Source organism: Hetaerina americana, unplaced genomic scaffold (assembly GCF_022747635.1).
Source record: "Hetaerina americana unplaced genomic scaffold, ioHetAmer1.1.p SCAF_22, whole genome shotgun sequence".
In the NCBI taxonomy this organism is placed as follows: domain Eukaryota; kingdom Metazoa; phylum Arthropoda; class Insecta; order Odonata; family Calopterygidae; genus Hetaerina; species Hetaerina americana.
The window spans coordinates 1,871,610-1,893,478 of record NW_027286786.1 but is presented as its reverse complement, the minus strand read 5'-3'; positions in this window follow the sequence as shown (position 1 = coordinate 1,893,478).

Below are 21,869 nucleotides of genomic sequence, written 5' to 3'. Positions count from 1 at the left end.
ATGCAATTGGCAAAATCAGTAAGCTCTCTACCGGAAAACTACTGTATTTTCGCTGTTTCTTTCCTCCTGCACTCACTATGTTTTTAACTACCCGAATAAAAATCATCATATCTAGCCCTTATAGCATTAGCATTGTTCAAAGGTTAGCCAAGGTTTCAGGAGTTTTTGCAAAACCATCGACCATTGCGTAAAGACATTCATCTATCTCTACATCGACATAACTCTCCGCAAGACGCGTGAGGGGGGGAGCGTTCGGGTACAAGCTACTTACGCAGAGGCTAATATAAGCTTATACATAAATAACAAAAATTATATGAACAAAGTTTGTATAAAAAGTATCGGCAACAATTTTTACCGGACGTGTGCTTCAGACCGTCAGTTAGGACCGCCGGTTAAGTGTGCGCATTATCGCAGATCGTATTGCCATTGATAAGATGAGACAGTGCACACCAATATCACTGAAAATTTGCCCATGCGAAATATCTGCGCTAAACTCATCCCGAAGGTGTTAACGGACGACCAAGAGCCTAGGATCCAACAGATTATTACATATTCCCAAAAGTGAAATCCTCCCTCATAGGACACCACCATTACCACCACTAATTCCCGCCAAAGAAGCTTGCACGCGTACCCTTAAGGGTCTTCCGGAATCCACCTACTAGAGAGCCTTCGAGTCGTGGAAAAGCCGCGGGCATAAGTGTGTCGACGCTCAATGAATGTACTTTGAAGAGTTTTGAGAGGCATTGTAGCGATGTCTGATATAAATCTGTTTTTCCAAACGTGTTATCGATACTTTTTATACCAACCATGGACATACATATTCAATGTTGTCTTAACTTATTGATAAGAGGAAAGCTACCACAGTAATAATATCATTGTCCTTATTTCTCTGCATATTCTCTCGTTTCCAAATACACCTGAAAAACTCCTCATTGCTAAAAGAGCTTAGAGTGAAATGGCATGTTTTCGGGGTTAGTCAACCTCTTCGGATCACCCAATTTGGGAAGTGCTCCGCGCCCGCGAAGGCTTAAAACCGAGAGTGTAATTGTGATGACTGAGAGAGACAGTGCCAAACAGACATACTCTCTGAAACAAAAAAACTTCCGTTCCAAGAAGGGGAAACCGGATTCAAACACCTCAACCAACAAAATACTCTCTCAAATGCCCCGCCAGATTCAGTAAATCGAAACCAGAATGCAGGCTCGCAGGGTCATGACACTCTCAAACGGAAAATCCCAACTTCTTATGTCATTTTTCCTTTGTTTCCACTCAAGTTGTCAATCGACCTCTTTCGATATTCATTTCCCGCTTTCAAAGAAATAGTGGTTCTCTGCTTTAATGTCCGTCGACGGCTATACGGTGCCATTCTCAACCACAGTGTCTACTATATATGGTTAGGTCTTCTAGAGAAGCCACATACGCACGGAGAAAAGTACTGGTCTATACGCACTACATCCTCTGATTCGCGACGCCCATCATCCGTTGGGGTAATGGGTAAAATCTATCCCAGAGCATCCTTCGAGTTGACTACTGTTGTTGTTATTCCATACCGAGGTAAGCACAAAATGTGGTGTGTAATACATATAATAGTTTACATTAAATTCTAAGGGTAGGAGTTTTTCTGAAAGGTATTCCTGCGTGGCTAGTCCGTGTAAGTTTCTGAGTTCCTCCGTGCTGATAATATAGATGAGATACCGTTTGCTATAACGTATTATTACATTTTCGACTACATCTGCATATCTAAACGAATATAAAAAGGTACAAAACACCTGAGTAAGGAGGAACCATCTGCACCCAACGGAAAATTTTCTGTTCATCCTAGGCCTTCCTCTGACCTCCGCGAATTTTTGCCAAACCCCTTTTTTTCTGCTTGAAAGCCATTGTTTCTAGGCACATGCGGCCATCCCCGTGTTGCTTCACCGAGACTATCTCTTTGAGTACCGTGAAATTGGTAATTCCGGGTTGAGTTCCACTTCTAACCTCGGGGTCCCGACCCCGAAAGCATACGAAAAGCCAGTCACAAAGATATTTGAAAAAGACTATGGCTCACGGCGATAGCAAGTCCGGAAGCCTTCCCCATTCAATATTTCTTATTTTTCATTTTATCTCGTCAACCCGGCACCCGAAGCCTTCAGGAGACTTGATGAAGGTGGACGGACCTTCCTTTGCCTTCCGGAGAAGGAGCACCTGCCCTTCACCTGCGGCCTCGCTCGCTCTTGCCGTTCATGTTCGGCCAAGGAGCGACGGGCGACTCTCTATCTCCCTCTGCCATCTCCCACCCGCCCGCCTCTTTTCATTATACGCGTACCGACCCTCTTGGTGCGCGTGACTAGGGCGCCCTCCGCCGACTCCGGGAACACCTTGCTTCCAAAATTGAACCCCCCCCCACCCTAACTCCTCTCCTGGAACCCCCTCGACACCCATATATTCTCATTCTCCTCCTTACGGGGAGAGTCCGGCGAGACGTTTTCCGATTACTCAAGTGGAGATCGAATTCCAAGAACGGTTAATTGCCGATGCCGGTGGATCAGGGATCCGATACGCTGGCTGGTAAATTAGGCCGAGGGCTGGAGGTCAGTCGGGTTAACGCACCGCATTGCCTGGGCGATGGGGGATGCACAATGCCCCTGGACCTTGAGCGCCCTAAGTTTTCTGCACATTGCTTCGATAGCCAATTTAATAGCACGGGCGTCCTTTTGACAAGGTGTCATACGAAATTCAACCCACAGAGCATATAATGAAAGAGGAGATTCGTATCTAGGATCTGGAGTGGCGTGAAATACGTGAAGATGCGTATGTCGAAGGCAAACACGCCAATATATCGCGTGCAGGGATTTTTGAATTTCACTAATCGGAAAAGAACTACTTAAAACCCGTCGAAAGATATTAGTTTTTCATAATGGATGCTATTCGAAAGATCTTCATCATTGCAACGTTAAAAAGCAGTTTGTGACCTTTTCCGCAACGCGTGGACTTGAAATTTAAAAAACACGCGAGTGCGAGCTTCGGATGTGACATTGGTTTAATCCTTGGATAAGTCCTTTATGGACTTGAATGGCAGTCTGGTGCCCACCCTTACATTCCTGGGATAAATATTTGAGGTGATTTCCCGTTTACTTCCTCAATAGTGTTTTTAGCGTGACACCATGACTCAGTGGGATGAAACGCCTTCGAAGATCAAACTCATTGGATCAAACGCTCCACTGGGATCAAACGCCTTCGCAGCCGCCTCACTGAGGAACAGAAGCTGCGTGGACTCCCTTTCGTCTGGCTCCTAGCCATATGGTTCTGGACCTATCTGGGCCATATGGACCTATCTGGAATGGGTGACCCTACCAAGAGCAATTATTATTACTCCCGCCAGGACAGCTCTAGGAGTCATCGGAACGCACAAGCCCTTCCACCACGTCAAGATCATAGAATACCCCCTAAAATAGCCGAGTGCTTTGAGTCGTTCGCCCGTTGAAAATACAATGATTTTAAAATTGTTTTCAAGCCAGGACACATTTCGTCGTTTGCGGCATTATGAGGTGTACGTAGCGATGGAAGGCGTCCAAGCACTGCAATATGTATTTGATGTTAATTTGGGTGAGCTATCTTTAAAACCTAAAACACGTCTTAGAGCGTCTCTTTAATGGCTTATAATTCCTTTAATATTTATAGCCAAAATCAAAAGATTACATAGGTAGCGATTTTTATATAATTGGCAGTAAAATATATTGGAAATATCTACAAAATTATGCCATTAAGAAAGACGTAATCAGACCAACTCTACGTAGAATTAAGATGAGAAACGGGGAATCGTTCCATTTAACCCTCATCTAATTTAACTCGTCCTCCTACCATTTGGAGCATGACATTGTAATTTTTTTTCATATGTTTATCCTTAAAATCGAATGCAAAGTCGTGCGCTTTGAATGAAGTATGAAATACAATCTGCCCGAAGAAAATTAAAAATGCATGAACATTTATATTTAATACTGCATGCTTTCTGCTTTTCGTACCTTTCTTCCCTTCTATCGATCGGCGAAAATTTCACATCTACACATTTATTCCAGCACCTGATTAATGTTACAGGTATAACGTGATATTTGGATCATACATTATTGTTAAACGATAATCAGTTAAAGCAGCGTCAGAATTTATGCTTTCATTATCCAATGCATGACCTTAGAAAGCAATTTATTACGATACGTAGGACTATGTTCAATGAACGCATGGATGAGGATATTCAGTTTCAGCCAATTTTACAATAAAAAAAATTGCATTCCACCTAGAATTGACGAGATTGGAGTTTTATAATTTATCAGGTAATAAGACATAGCGTGAATGTCCTAGCGTTATTGACTCATCAAAAATGACGTAGCTAATAGTTACGTCAAATTAATACTTGAATTTTATTCACAGATATTGACATGACATCATTCATAATCGGAAATTGAGAGTGGAACGTTCTCCGCAATAAAATTAACTGAATACAGTCACTACTCCTGTAGGAATTCTGGATCTTTAAGTACGAAGGGTTCTAGGAACCATGCCCACCTGGGGAAGATGTCATTCGGGCAGAATTGATCTCAGCTGTCCATATATAAAGTGCCGTATCGAACAGATCGAATGTCAACATTTCAACGCCCTCGGCCCACATCGCCACCAACCAACCTCAACATGCTCCGCCTGGAATCCGGCCATTCACCGAAGCGGGGGGGGGGGGGGGTGGGGAAATAAAGGCAAGAGGCTCTCCACGCCGGAGACATCCTCCTCCACCATCGCATTCAGGGCGGCGGAGAGCCTTCCCATCGGACACCACCGCTGGCTGCCTGCCCCATTGTCCCGCCTCGCCGCCGTACCCTATCTCGACACCGGGATCTCGGCTGTTGGGGAGGCGAGAGCATTCCAGCCCGCCAGCGCTGCCATCTGCACACTTCGGACGTCCGCCTACAAATCACGGAGGGGGGGCACTCGTCGCTGTCCCTCCCGCTCTCGAGCTATTCGCCCCCTTCGCATTCCCTGCTATTTGGGTGGGAAACGACCGACCGGGCTTATCCCCACACTCGCGCTGCGAGACGACGCCGCACCCCGGAGGGGAAATTCGTGGACATCGAAGGTGGATGGGAAATTGGGGCTGGAAGGGTGGTGCGGCGTTATCACCCAGCTTCCGTCCTCCCCGTCGACGGCGACTCGATGGCCGCGGGTGCGAAGGGTGCGAAGCGCGATAATCCCCAAATGATTCTCACGTAACAGTTTTTCTCGGAGCTCACGGAGTTACAGAACCTATTCTTCTGTAATTTTGGGATTGTGGTCGGAACGCAAAAAATGGCAAACTTCGGCCAGGCAAAAGTAGAGGTGTCATGTTTCCTCCTGTTCTATGGCATGTATCCTTGGCCCGGATATACGAACGTGTCAGTGGAGAGTCATCATTTTATATTTTAACCCTTCACCGCAATTGATTCGTAATCATGCAAGTGTTTTCGTTCCTTGCTTGCAAAAAAAAAACACCCTACCCCTTCTGGTAATTTATAGAAAAACAACTAAATTGAAAATAATAGATTGTATTTGTCCGGTTTATTAATTCTAGAATCTTGATTGATTTGATGCGGCTCCTTTCCTTTCAAATGACGAACACTCGATCATTTGTGGACGTAAATCTTTAACTGATCACATTTTATCAAAAGACTCGTCACGTGGGTAACATTATTCAAATAAATAATCTTGTCCGATCTTCCACAATGAGAAATTTGTACGTCGCGTTCAAACGAGCAAGTTCATAGGAAATAAACCTCCAAATTATTTTCCCAACAGTGATTGATACAGCTTGATGATTATTATTACACCATAGAAACTTAATATTTGGATATGCAACTCAATAATACAGATTTCCAAAACATTCGATTGGGTGAATTAAAAATAGCGCAAATCAAAAGCGTCAAAACTTTGAATGGATTAATGGAATTATCTCATTCGGTTCGTGGCATTACGGAAACTCGATCTCACGGGAGAGGGAAATGGCGTGGGATGGACGGAAATTAGTTTAGGACGGAAAATTATTTTTTACGCGGCGGCTTATTTTGAATTTGATTACGTGGGCATCAACAATCAATTAATCGACTCTTTCAATTTGACTGTGATTATGTGCTTATCATTGATTTGGTTCAAGTGCGAAAAACAAATGATGTACATATTTATTGGTTTAATCTGAATTAATGAACCTTATCTATCGAATGCAACTATTATAATGTGACTTCACATGGATATTTTACACAGATAATGTCCTACATCTATTAGGGATGGCTTTCGCATCCGTCGCCCGTCCGGACGCCGGTGAATTTACGAAGAGATTCCAACGTGCGATGCGCCGCTCGTAAATTGATTGGTAATCGGAGCGGATCAGGAGGGGGGATTAGGCTGAAAAACTCGAATGGGTCGTGCCATTTAATTTAATCTGCCACTGAGAGGGACAGCAACATCCATCATGGCCACAATAATGTACGACATTATCAGACGACGAATATAACGCCGGTGCTCCATTGGCGATGACGCGCTCCCACAGTAGAATTTGCCTTGCCTTGTATACACGGGTAGTAAATGATTTCTAATGTTAGATGAGACCTGGAGTCTCTGTGAATATGGCTTTTGGTTCATATTTTTAATCCATCTGAAATATAAATAAATAATTGTTGCATACCTTAAGTGATGCTTCCAAAATGCAACGGGAATATGAGTTCCAAAGTCCGGTTAGGATATTTTTACCATATTTTCGACAGAGTCCGAATGCGGTTACGATCAAATTATCCCAGTTTAGTGTAATTACAAGTTTACACTAATGCCAAATACGGGAGCCCTATTCAATATTTACACTAGAGTACGTTTATCAATCTTTTGCTGTCTTCTAACCCCGTTTTTATTTTCAGGCACTCTTTTTCCTTTCAGTTGTTTTCGTTCCCCAACCCTCATCTAAATTTCCTATCTATTAAATTTTTCTTAATTCTCATTCCGATGTACTCCAGTTAAAGCTTCAAAATTCCAATTTGGCCCTCTTCTCCTGTTCCATTTGAATACTATGTTGTATTACGAATATGTACGCCCCAGTGGCGGCGTGGTAACATCCTCAGGTTAATGTAATTGTCTTCTTGTAAAAAATCCGATGTAAAGGCAAAATAGAATTAGACTATTTTCTGATCAGTAATAAATTTAAAAAAAAATACATTTCAATCCGCGACTTCATCTGTCTCCGTGGAGTTGAGAGAGTTGATGACATTGCTCTTCAGTCTATGCTTAATCATGATGTAATCTAACTGTTAGATAGCTGTGTCTTCCTTCCATGTGTGCCAACTTCGTCATGGTTTTTGAACCAGAGCTAATATTAAATTCTTACTCCTAAAAAACTCCTTGGTAATTTATTTTTCCAAAGTCGAACTCTCCAAACTTCAAAACCGAACCCTCCTTTCGTCGTCCCTTCGGCCTACCACTGAATTCCTCTTCCCCGCCACTTTCACCGAGTCCCTTCATCGTACGACCCCAAAAATTTCATCTGATTGATCATTAAAACAACCTAGTCTTCCTCCCGATGATTACATGCAGATCGAGATGGTGCGGGGGCTAACGTACTGGCTTCCCACCCTAAGGGCGTGGGTTCAAATCCCGGCGGTGTTGAATGTTTTTCAGAGGTATCTCGATCCCTATTTGAGGTGCTTTGTGGAGGGCACTTTGAGTGAGTACGCCGTCCGTCGGATGGGACGTTAAGCTGGGGACCCCTTTGGCGCCTTTCGTAAAGAGAAGGTTAATGCCGACGCCGGGTTTCTCTCCACCCGTCCTCCTTTCCTGTCCATCCCCTATGGCGCAAATGACCTTAGCTGTCGGTCGCCTCCCTTAAAAACTACTACTTAAAAACTACTACTACATATTTTATATATACATACAATTAATATTGATTCTCATCCCATACCTGTCGCACTGAATTTCCAATTCACTCAGCAATGCTTGCAGCCCCTTGGCTGACTGACAAACTACAGCTTGGTCATCAGCAAACCTAACTGATTTTACGAATTTCCCGCCCACTTTCATTCCTACCTCCAGTTCTTCCCATGCCTCTTTAATCATTTCCTCTGCATACAGGTTATACAGCAACGGTGATAATGGGCAACCCTGCCTTACACCCCTTCCTAACACTGCCCATCCGGACTCCCCGTTCCCCACCCGCACCTGAGCAGCCTGAGACATGTACAGGTTGCGGATTAGCCTCCTTTCCCTCCAATCTATTCCTACTTTCTGTAGAATACTCATTAGTTTTTCCCAATTCACTCTATCAAACGCTTTTTCGAAATCTACGAAACAGGCAAATATCTCCTGGTTGTGTTCATTCCTCTTGATTAATAATCTCATTACTGCAATGGCATCACGCGTACCTCTCCCCTTCCTAAACCCAAACTTATCATCCCCTAAGTAATCATTTGCCCTACTCTCTATCCTTTTGTTTATGATCCTGAGAACAACTTTAGCTGCGTGGGATATCAAACTTATCGTCCTGTAGTCCTCACATGATGTAGCCTTCACCTTTTTCGGAATAGGAACTAAAACTGATCTCACAAAGTCTTCCGGCCAGATTCCTTCCTCACAACCCGTCTATTAAATCAAATTTCTTATAAGCTAACCCGCATATGAATGTAATTGTATGTGTACCAAATGAAAGGTTTTATATCAAAGCACCGCTTTAGTATTTGATTGGTTGTCCACTGTTTCTGTAAAACCAAAACCTATATTCCATCTATTTTATATATTGCATCTTGTTCATATAAAATTTGTCTTGTATGTTTGCTTTCTTCTTGTTTTACCCCGTATGGTGGCGGATGTTAGGCCACCAACCATGAACGCACATCTACATCTACATAACACCCCGCAAGCCGCCGCAAAGGCGTGTGGCGGGGGGTGTTAGGTCATCACCCGTAAAAGAGAACAAAACCTACGATAGCGGAACGCACAATCCCAATTATGCTACCTCTACACAAACCGTAGTTTGACCATGTACTCGATAAATGTTAATCACAATAAAGGATATACTATTCATGCAGCAATATTAATTAACAGAATAGGTGTATTTAAATTATGCTGTAGATCATCCTCTCCGAGCCTGGCGTTCTAACGCGCCGTCCCTTTGTGCCACGTGCGGTGTAGGCGAATCTATGTATACAAAGTCCATTGTACTTGGGCATTGTCCATCCGGTACAATAGTAACCGCTAATTAGTACCTGGATTGCATGTGTGGCTGCTCTCGTTTTACGTATTTTCTTGCCCTTTTTGAAGGCATAGGAGCAGCTACTAACCATGTAATACTCGTGATATATGTAGGCATGTTGCATGATTGGTGTTCGGTCGCCCCCTTTCCGCGCGGATTTTGGTGAATCGCGGGGTGTCAGGTGCATGAGGAATTAGAGGGAACATATGTAGAATGGCTGATGACCTATCACCTCCTGCCACACGTCCTTGCGACGGCTTGCGGGGTATTACATGGATGTATATCTTCCTTCTATCCCAAAATGTCAATGCTGATCATTTTCTGATATTTAAATAGTGACCCTATAAACCTCCCCTGCCATACCCCTGAAGTTACGTTCACCTCACATGGTCTCAATCCATTAATTGGTGTTTTAAATTTTAGGGCGTGTCCTTGATCAAGGCTTTCTCGAAGTCTTGAGAATGCAGCACCCACTGGTGTATTGCGTTCCCCTGATTTCAAGTTATCATACTCGTATAAAGATGATAGAGAGGCACTGACGAGAGAAATATTACGGCACAATGGAACACAAAATAAAACAAGTGACACATAACACAGAGAGGGCATTCACATTGTAGTTTGACGCTACGCTGTGAAGTTTTAAGCTAAACTCGGGTAATCCGCGTCAGAGACCCTTGATCTCATACTAAACAGGCTTATGGGGATGATGCCTTAAACCGCACAAAAGTTTTTGAGTGGCACAAAATGTTTAGGGAAGGCCGGGAGGTCTTCGAAGACGAGCACCACGTCGGACGCCCGACGACCGCTCAAACTGATGCCCAGGTGGCCAATCTGAACATAGTTTTGGACTCTGACAGGCGTTTAACCATCGCCCTTATCAGTGAGGAGACAAACCTTTCAGCCGGAACCGTCCACACCATTGCAACAGAGGATCTTGCGATGAGGAAAGTGTGCGCGAATCTGGTGCCGAAAGTCTTGAGCGAGGAACAAAAACTGTCGCGGGTGGAAATTTCGCAAGATATTTTGGACTGCGTCCAGGAAGATGAAGATTTTCTCGACGACGTTATTACCTCAAAGGATAGCTCAAAAAGAGCTCAAAGGATATCGGCTCGACCCCATCGAATCGGTTCAAGCGGCGACGACCAAGGCTCTCTCGACAGTATTCCGGAAACGGACTTCCAGCATGGTTTTATAAAGCGACAGACGCGCCGAACTAAGTGTATCGATGCAGGAAGAATGTACTTTGAAGATTATAAAGAGTAATTGTAATGATAACTGCAATAAATTTTGATTTTTGCAACCAGTCCCAATACTTATTGTACGGACCATATTGACAATGACCTAGTTATGTCTCCATTGATCTAGTAGTAGTATTTAGGGGAGGCGACCGACAGCTAAGGTCATTGGCGCCATAGGGGATGGACAGGAAAGGAGGAAGGGTGGAGAGAAACCCGACGTCGGCATTAGCCTTCTCTTTACGAAAGGCGCCAAGGGGTCCGCAGCTTAACGTTCCATCCGGCGGACGGCGTACTCACTCAAAGTGCCCTCCACAAAGCACCTCAAGTAGGATCGAGATACCCCTGAAATATATTCAACACCGCCGGGATTTGAACCTGGGCCCTCTGGGTGGGAAACCAATACGGTAGCCAATGCACCAATCCCGATCCCCTCCATTGATCTACTTATCCTGCTGTTTAAGGCAGAGTCGGTTCTCACTTTCGAGAAAGGTCATTATATTGCTACAAATTATTTGTCTTTAGATGTATTTAGATGGATAGCGTTGCTAAATGAATCTGTCGGTAATTGCCGAGATGAACGTCAAAGGGAATAATAACTCATGAGCGTGCCCTGTATTTAGCCGACCGTCGATTTCCTTCGTCTCCTCTGTCATCGCCACACAATTTCTTTCCTCCCCCTTCCATTTTCTCCTCCCACCTCCCCTCTCCCGATCTTTCTGAAGGATTAGTCGCGCTGGCGGACGCGGGAGGCGGGAGAAATCTCCGCAAGCGTCGTAGGCGTGAGGCCCTCGTTCCCCGTCTGCCTCGCCGCTCGCCTCGTTAGCGCCGACGCGGCGTGGGAATCCACGTTTGAGGGAGACCGATGCCCACCGAGACGATTCATTTATTTCGGGCGTTTTTTCGTCACTTTTCGAGCATCGGTGCCCGTTTTCTCTCCATCGCCTCCCGCCTGTCTCGAGTGGCACGAGGTTAATGGATGGGAGAAGCAGGAGGAGCGGGGCGGGCGTCGCCAATTGAGGGAAGCCGGAGCGGAGGAGGGAAGCCAAACGCGGACACGGAGAGTAATCACCACGAAACGCATGTGTGCCTATGTGTGCATACGCACATTCAAACACGAAGACCCGCCACATTGCGAACACACATTCATTCACATGGTTAGAGATGTTTTCGCAGATGAAGGTGGATCATTTCGACGTAATTGAACTTCGTCTTCATCGGAATAGATAGAAATAATGACATTACCTCTATCTCTTCCGATGAAGACGCAGTTAAATTCCGTCGAAATGATCAAGATATAACGTGTGAGTGATTTTTTATGTGTTCTTATATTGTTTGTTGCTGTCAAAGCTTGCTATTCCACACTTCCGTGTTACTTCGACGAAATCATCTATATATATATATATATATATATATATATATATATATATATATTTCCTAATATGTATATATGTATGCATATATATATGCATACATATATGCATACTTACATGCATATTAGGAAATATATACTTCCCTAATATATATATATATATATATATATATATATATATATCTATTAGGGAGGTATATATTTCCTATATATATATGTATATATATATACATATATATATACCTATGAGGAAAGAATGCGGCCAGAAGACTTGGTGAGATTAGTATTAGTTCCTATTCCGAAAAAGGTACTAACAAGCTAATTCAATCATGAGAAAAACAAAATTTTTCACATATTTACTGTGGAAAATCTGTGGAAAAGTGCAAATTTTGTATTTCTCATAATAACGAACTTCCACTACATCTCGCCTGAATCTGCTGAATATAATTTTCAATCATCTACCCTATGCCGGTTGACTGGTACAAAATTAAAACTATACCTGCAGCCTTCGAAACTACAAGCGACACAGGGAAAGGTAAAGCGTTTCCCTGTGTGAAAGTATAAGTTCAAAATACCGCTGGGATTAGTTTTCGGTGAGTTACTGCTTCATTTATCGTATGCACCGAACTTCGGGTTTATAACTGTGGTTATTCTTCTTTCGTGTACATCGCGCTGATGAATGGCACCCTAAATAGTTGTGAAGTTTAAGATTTTCATAATTTGCCTTTTTTATATTCTGGTTATTTATTTCTCGGAAACTACTTGCGTCGTCAATCAATTGGTTTTTTGTGGTTTCTACACATTATACCGTGTTTGTAGGCTTGCAATATTATTCATTTAATTCTTCCACCGTTCTAGTTTCAAATACATTCGTTTGATTTCCTTGCTCGGACAAAAGCATTCAAGGTACTGGAGAATACCCCCATTTTAAGAATCAGTCTTCCCAAAATATTAGAGATATATTTTGCTTGGAATAATTTTCTGCCAGAAGCCACGAAAGCGTTTTACGACAAAACGCAAATGTGGTTCTTTCATTCACTCTCACTGCAATTTATTTGGATATTATAATTGTTTTTTATTATTTTTATTGCCAATAAACTGGATAAATCGTATCCCTCCCTTTTAAGACGGGCTAAAAACAGTGCAGTCGATGAAAAGTGAATAATAGCAACTTTGCTAGTTGCACTGATTTTTATTTGGAACTTACAAACTTGTAATCATTCTTTTTCCATCAGTTCCATCAAGTTGATCCGAAAACCACAGAGCAGTCGATATCACAAAATACTGGGCATAGTGTGTTCTATTCATTAAATACATTTTTGTCGATTTTAATGTCATCCTAACTACATTTATTTACCTACGTTGCCAGATTGTTATGTGAATAGGTATTGGTTTTAATGGCTCTGTTGTTATCTGGGACTAAGAAAGTGTTTTGAGTAATTATATGTGGCCTATGACGCCCCGTTCAGACTTTCAGGAAGTTCCACGCCACCTTCCCGTGTCCAGCAAATCGGTTTGGTGGGGAATACGCCCAGCGCCCCCCACAGCGCAGGGGGGGGGGTGGAATGTCCGTAGCCCCAAGTGGCTAAAGGATTTCATCTCGAGTTTCACCAAGGTGAAAAATTTGACCAGGGACAAAAAAAAAGTGAAGAGAGCGAAGCCAAACGAGCAAATCCAAATTTACGAACATTGCAAAGGCCGTGCCCGTGCTCGCGAATAGCCGAACGGCGACGCGAAAGCGATTCATTTGGATTACGATATCCATAAAAACGGCACAAATCCGATTCCATGCTTCCACCCTCGAACTATGTAAGCCCTCGCGTCGATCCTAAATCGAGCGGAGGGTGGAGAAGGAAAGGGAAATTGGCAAACTGGGGGGCGGGGGGGGGGGAATCAAAGGGAGTCGCCTGACCTGTTAAACAGGGTGGATGTGACGCGGGCGTCGGAGAGCTCTCTAGAAATACGGTGGGTAAACAAAGGAAAATGGACGTGATCGCCTTTGCACCCGTGTGACTGGGAGAGCGATAGAATGTTTCGGCGGACGAGGAGGTTGAACGGAAGGGTGGTGTGGGGGTGATAAAGCGTTGGTGAGTTAAGACAAGAAGGGGAGCTGACAGAATTCAGAGGTCCAATGGCTGAGTCGGACGATATTTCGATACAATGAGACTGAAAAATCGGCAAAAATTCGGTCGAAGTATCGGCGGCTCTTTTAAAAAAAGAAATATATAAAAACCATAAACATAGTAATCTACCCAAAAGTAAGTTTGAAGGATGATGGTGGAGTTCGCCAAATACTGTCCAACTACGTGCGAAATTCACAAATCAGTTATGCGTATAGTTGTACATAAACATACACAGACAATATTATTAATTGAATACCAAAACAATTCAATTCAATAAAATATTCTAAGAAACTTTTAAATTAAGAGATCATCTCGATTTTTATGTATGTGTGTGTGTGTGTTCTGGTGTCTGCGTGTTCCAAATTCCTGGATGAAATAATAAAAGAGGGGAGGCTGAAAACTAATGTCCACATGTTTGTAGAGTGCGAACAAAAACAAATAGTAAAATCGGGAAAAAGTATACATTAACGTACCATTCTTAAGTTTCAAAATCATATATTTATTTGTCAACATAGTCACCGTTAAGGCTAACACATTTCTCCCAACGTGTAACAAGTTTTTTCAGTCCGTCACTGAAAAACTCTGCAGACTTTTCTGGGATCCAGGGCTTAACAGCTGCCTTCACCTCATCGTCCGAGGTGTAATGATTACCCTTGAGGTGTCTCTTGTGTTGAGGAAAAAAATCGGGGGAACAAGGAGGGTGTGGAATCGGTTCAAATTTCAGGTTTCGCGGAGCCTCTCGAGTTGCGCGCGAGTTGTGTGGATGAGCGTTGTCATGTAACTAGATTATTGGCGCCAGGCTGCATTAAACACGACATACTTCATCCTTGGATATTCCAATACGGTTTGCGATACGCTTTTGAGTGATTCGCCAGTCATTTTGAGTCAAATCTTCGATGAGTTTGCGATGTCAATCGTCTGTGGCAGCGATCGGACGTCCGCTGCGTGTTTCATCGACAATTATGGCTTTTCTAGGCTTGCAACCACGAAATTTTACTACCCATCGATTTACAGTAGACCTACCAACAGTATCGTCACCCTAAACAGCCTTTAAACGACGATGAATCTTGGTCGGAGTCACTTTTTCAGCAGTTAAAAATTCGATAACAGATCGATGTTTAGCTCTCGTTGACATAGCACTAGAACACGTTTCCATACTTCTGCTTTTCGAAATACACTGGTTGAATCTAATGACTGCGCATGCGTGTTAAGGGGAATGTTACTTCCGCATGTGACCAGGAGTGCTTCTGAAGGACATTTTGTCTATGGTCTGCAAGCATGTGTGCATTAGTTCTCATCCTACCTTCGTAAAATTATAAGGCATTTCCTAGCACTCGCTCCTACCTAAGTAAATTGAAGACCATGGAATATTATATACAACGCAATCTCTATAACTTGATGGAAAGATATCATAACTATCTGTTTTCAAACCATAGCTTGTGCTGGAATGTATGTTCTCAATAAAGGTACAGCGTTCTAATCCCCTCTTTCATTGTGATTCGAAGTGTTTGACGTAGACATACACATATACGAATGTTATTCGGGAAGTGAAGTCCGATTTCTTATAAAAAATAAACCATCACAGATTTTTTCAAAACTTTTTTTTCTTAATGTTTCACATCTTTCTTTATTTTTCGACATAGTTTTCATTTTTGTTTCAACATTTGCCATTACGTGATAAAAGATTTTGTAAGTCAAAATCATAGAAGTCCATCGCCTGCGAGGCTAAGAGGATTTCACCTCGTCGTCTGGGGAGATGCGCTTGCCGCCGAGAAACTGAGATAGCGGAACATTTGAAAATCGGTCGGCGCCAAGTCTGAACTGTCCGCTGGGTTTTCATTCCGGTCTTCACGAATCTTTCCGTCCACGGCATTGACCAAATCTTCAGTGCTCACTGATGGTCGACCTGATCGCAGTTCATCATTCCCGTCCGTCCTTGAAAACTCTCAACGCACTTTGCTGTCAACACTCATCTCATTGGGGCAATAAGACTTCACTTATTTGTCGATAAATTTCCGCTGTTGAAACGATACTCGCAGTCAACAAAAGAATCTCCGAACGCATTTCACCGTCGGTGGACCGATCAAATTGTTTTAAACATTTTGAAAGGCACTGTAAAAAGCGCACTTCAACAATAACAATACAAATGACCCCGTTTAACGCGCAAGGCATGCCGGGAGTCGGCGAGCATGCGAGTTTCGATGTTCGCTCGACATTCGATTATCGACGGCGGTTCGGCCCTCACTTTCCGAATTACTCTCGTATGCATATAGCGAAGAACCCTCTATGGTCGGGGGATATGGGATAAATAATAGCGGATCCACGTTGAACATTGAACACGCAATCACTGTTTTTGCAAGCGCCGAAAGTTAGGAATTTATTACTCATCAATGTTTTCAATGGCACTCTCTATTTTTATTGCTAGTAATAAATACTCTAACCCAACAGTATCTTTTATTTCTAGATGAAACACCATATTTTCCTCTTCAGTTGAAAATTTAAGGTGTTCCCTTACAGCTACCCCAACTGAAAGCACTGCAAAATTTCAGAATGCCTCATTTCTGGTCTCACCAATCTGAAATAAGCGTACAGTAATTTTACAAAAAGCCATTTCCAGAGTTTCCGCTTTTGAATGGTATTATTTACTTGACAGAAGTTTAAGTTTACGACAAAAGTTATGCCGAATACGAAATAAATGAAAATCAAACATTTATCAAATGTAAAATCGTTTGATATGCCGTTAAAGTTTCGCCATGGTATAACTTTTGGCATGCCACGGTACTAGCTGAGCTTGAGTGAAAAGAAAATTCAGAATGTTGGGGTCGGAGATCACGGGAAAGAAAAGATAAAATGGCTTGGCGAAATACAAGGACCAGCACGGTATCAGGGACTCTGAGATGGGGAGGATATGACTCGTTCGTCTCAGGGTTCCTGATTGTAAGGGTTACACATTAAAAATCTCTTCTAAGGCTTCTGAATGCATATCTAACCTCCTTTTCCGAGTGTTTCCATCATTATTTAAGATCCGGATGAGGAATATAACCTCGTCCCAGGTTCCCTCGTATTTTATCGCCGTTCCCTTCCAGGAGATCCGACCTAAGTTGACCAAAAGGATTAACTAATGCGAAACAAACATTTGGACGGTGGAACAGGGCGCAGAAGCATGTTTGTCAGTGCCAAGGCTCTCATACTCTCAATCTACGGTAAGCGTCGTATGCCCAAACCTTCGCAATCAAGTTTGGGGAAAGGTCGTTTTTAAGTCGAGTTCTGAGTCCAATTAGCTCCCTCGAACACGAGAAATGTGTGGTAACAGTTACGGATTCATTTTCGATGTCCCTCCGTGGGGGACGTCGTCGTGAGAGGGAGAATGTTTTTCGGCCATCATCGGACAAACCCCGATGGCAGCGTGGCTGGTTGCGGGGATGCGACGGGGGAGGGACGATGATGGCGAGGGGGTGCTAAAGATGCAGGAGACAGAATCTCCCCCCTCGTTGGTGATCCGCACCGGAGGGATAGTGGGGCTGTTGTTTGCGAGCTTAGGGTAAGGGGAGGAGGACTTGTGACGAGGATGCGGACGTGGGTTTGCGAAGTTCTGAGTCGTGGGCGGGTGGAGAAGGGAGGGGTGTCGAGAGGCGTGGAGTGAAGTGGCCTTAGCAGCGAGGAATTAATTGAATGATTGATTGGAGGGGATTGAGATGGGATCCGAGGGGGAGAGGGATTGAAGCAGGGGGGGTGGGGCCGGCTTAGGAGGGGGGGGGAGTCGGGATGTGTCCGGCGCGACGGAGAGAGGGGGGTTGTTGCCGGGGGTGGCGTTGGTGATGGGTGGGAGGGAGGGGCGCCCGGACGGACTTGGGAGGCCCTGGGAAGGGGCGGAAAGGGGAGAACGAGGAAGGGGATTGGGGGATGAACGGTGCCACCTGATAAATTGCAACTTCAGCGGAGTCCTAATTCTTTCATCAACTCCATTAGGCCTTCAAAAATATTTATTGCCTTTAATCCAGTCATTAGTATTCTACTCCTTCCATCTTCAGTCCTGCGGAAGGTCACCGCAAAAATAGGAATACGTTTGGGATAGCGACTTTGTGGCGGACATATCCTAACTGCTTGCCAATTCGTTCTTGAAAGTTAGTTTTGAAATAGAGAAAACCGTAGTATAAATTAAATCCCTTCCAAAATTTCATATCCCGTATGTTAAATAGCTTATATATGCAACAGAGAAAAATGCTTTTTACTTTTAGTAGTACACTGAAACGCAAAAGAAATCGGCTGTTTATTCCGTGACCCGATTGCTCATGGCCCAAGTAGCATTAGCAAGTAGATTCCTCTGATAAGATTTTAATTTTCACTTCTCTAAATAAATTTTAACACAATTATATTTCAATGCTTGAAATATTTTGTTGGGAACACCGAATTCTACAGCCCTTACTGAGACCTTCCAACCCCATTTATTGGACTGTGAAGTCCACTTCTTGAATTTGCGGGAATAAATATTCAGATTCTAAATCATGAAAGTTGAATTAGGTGTCTATGCATGTCTAAAGCAGTGGTGGCAAATGGACCACTCGTGCCCCCTGAGTGGCCTTCAGGAGAAAATAATTCGACATCAGACAGCTTGTGCAGACAGTATTTCACCATTTTTATCCATTGTCTTAAACCGTTTATGATTCTCTTTCTGTACTGTTGTCTTGACCCGTGAGTTTCCATCCCGACCTCCTCTCTCCCCGCTTTCGCTCCCTCCTTCCGCCCCTCCTCTCACTTCCGAGTCCCATTCCCCATCACTAATTCACCACTTGATCACGCCCCATCTTCATCTTTTATTTGTATTTACCGGGAGATATGGAGGGTATCGGATTCATCAATTTGCAGCATCATAGTAGTAGGCAAGGTGATGGACAGTAAGGAGTGGTGCGTAGAAGCACGTTGCATGTGATCACTCCTCAACAAAAGAGATTCAATGGAACAAACAGAACAAAAGGTATCAGGGATTTGTAATTTAACCCCTTGAGTCAGAAAAAAAGTAAGATAAATATTTTTCAAGTGTTTCCCGCTCAGATTTCACGGAAAGAGATGAACGCCGCTGGGAAATTCTGACACCGCAGAGGATTGAAGCAGGGGTTTCGGCGTTGGAGGGCAGCAGGCTTTCTGCAAGTGGAAAACAATCACGTCGCTCGATTCTTACAATCTCCTTGAAGTGTACCGAAAGATCTTCATCCGAACGTACGACGTGTTCCCATTAGGGCAACTCGTTCAGATATTCGCTCCGTTCGCCCGTCCATTTTAAGTCTCCGCAGGGAGCGAGTGAAATGAATCACTATAAAGCGAAGCAAGAAAACTTTTAATCGATCAAAAATATTCCATATTCGTAAACTCTTATTGTGGTTTGCGTGGCTTCTTATGAAAAACATCCCTCTGCGCTGTTTAAGTTTCATAACCACGAAGTTCTACCGAGCATCGATCGCCAAGTTCACTTCCATTCGTGCCTCAGGATGCAGCTTCGTGTACTTTTAAGGAAAACCTAATTTATGTAAAGCCACCGAATGCATTACAAGTCGAGCGAACTGAACAGTGGGACAAATCTTTTCAAATGAGTAAAAGGAAATACACATTTATTCGTGCGCGCAATAATTTAGCATTTGCCACATGTTTTCATCTATACGATTTCACATACATTCTGAAATACACTACCCTATTCTGCGTGCCTGTGTAAAGCTTCGCAAATTGGTTGACAACATGATGGCTCCTTCTAGCCTAGTTGCTTCTATTGACCGGAATTGTATGCCAAGAGACCCCAAAAGAGATATGCGACTCGATGTTACATAGACTTTTCGTCGACAAATAATGAACTATGCATAAGAATAGTCAATAGGGAGGAATTGAGAGAGTCGATATATCTAAGGTCGTAAGATAACGCCACAAAGGTGTGTAATATGTAGTTCTCAAACACGCACAGGCTCGCCCCCCCCCACGGCATGCGATCGGAGAGAGTCTCACCAATTAATAGCTTTCCTCCCTTCTCTCAGCCGCGTGAAATCTCCGATATCGATACACGAATTCGACCTCATGGCCAATGTAAATTTATCGTCCATATTGCATGATACCTACAGCACGTAGTTGCCCACGCCGTCGTCCATTCTCCGGCCCGGAGCAGAAGGTTCCGAGCGAGGGAGGCATGGGGGCGGAATTGCGACGGAGGATTGGGAAGGATGGGGTGTGTAGGGGAGATCATCGCATCACCGAGGGGGATGGTCGACAACCCCCCTCTCCAGGGGAGGCCCTTTGCAGGGGCGACCAGGAGAGGGATGACAGGGCCGGCTTTAGGCGGGGTGAGGAATGACGACGCTGGAGTCGCAAGGGGCGGATTTCTCGCCGTTCACCCATCTCTGGCACGCCCTACGCTCCCCACGATGGATTGACTAACTACGGCCGAGGGAGGGCGAGATGGGGGGGGGGGGGGAGGGAGCGCATTAGCATACTTCAGCGCGAACTTCGGATACACGCGCGCTGAGCGTGTTATCCGATGCCCATTAGGGCGATCACAGGCCGCGGCGCGGCCCCCTGTGCATATATTATTGTGTGCCCGTCCCGGGTGCTCGAACCCCCGACCCTTCCTGTCCCACGCCGCCCCCCCCCACTCCTTCTGTTTTTCCGTTCGAGGGGAGTGGGGGGGTAGAGGGAGTAGGGGCGGGAAGTGGTCCTTTGGTGCAGAGGGGGAGACGGGGCGAAGCGTCTCTGGCAGGCGAGGTCACGTCGGTTGGCAAAGGGGGCGTCGGACCAGTAATTGTGTACGATCGAGTGCTTTCGACCCATCTGATGTTTCTCCCTTGCCCCCCACGAAATCTGAAAACCACTTTTTTCTTCAGAATTCGCATGTGATCGCATTCTTGAAGCATATCCTTTGTAAGTTACACGATATTGACAAGAATGTATGGTTTCATACAATTTCCACTTCTCTGAATATACACGAAATTTCCATGTACATACAGTAAGAATTCCTTTTTATCGAGTTTTTTTTCAAAATTTAAGGTTAGTGATGCATTTCAATTTGAATTAAAAGACGAAGCTTTGGTTATGAAGAACCTCTCACTATAAATATTAGTCTTATATGTAGTAGAACTAGTGAACATAAGTATTAACCATCATGAATCGCATTTTGAGAAATTGCAAGAATTGTACTCAGAAAGTTAGGCATTTAAAATTTTCTCTCTTTATCGTGTATCAGACAATACTAGGTACATAATCACAACATTTCAACAAATGGATGGGCTAAAATTAAGTCAGGCGTGACTTTGTGGGAGTTTTTAGTTCCATTTTGCAACTAAATACGCGTTGAAGAGTCGGCACAGCCATCCTAAGAGAAGGAGAGAGAGAGAAAGGGAGAGAGAGAGGGAGAGAGAAAGGGAGAGAGAAAGGGAGAGAGAAAGGGAGAGAGAAAGGGAGAGAGAAAGGGAGAGAAAAAGAGAGAGAGAAAAAGAGAGAGAGAAAAAGAGAGAGAGAAAAAGAGAGAGAGAAAAAGAGAGAGAGAAAAAGAGAGAGAGAGAGAAAAAGAGAGAGAGAGAGAAAGAGAGAGAGAGAGAGAAAGAGAGAGAGAAAGAGAGTGTGCCGTTCGCGGCATTGTTTGTGGGGAGAATGAACGAACGCCGGAGGGGAGAGCGTGTAGGGTGGCGCTGTTCTCCGCTACGAAATGAGCTCGGGATTCTGAGTGTGTTTTGATTTGCGAGGGAAGGAAGGGGCTGAAAGGGGGAGGAAATGACGGGATCTCTCGCCGTCCGAAATCCCGCGGGATATTTGGCTCCGCTGAACGACGGCGTCGCCATTGGTATGCAGATCCATAAACTACTTTGACTCACTGCTTCGTATGTGTATGTTCAAAATTGATGTCAAATACGGTACGTACCTACTTACTGGCCGCT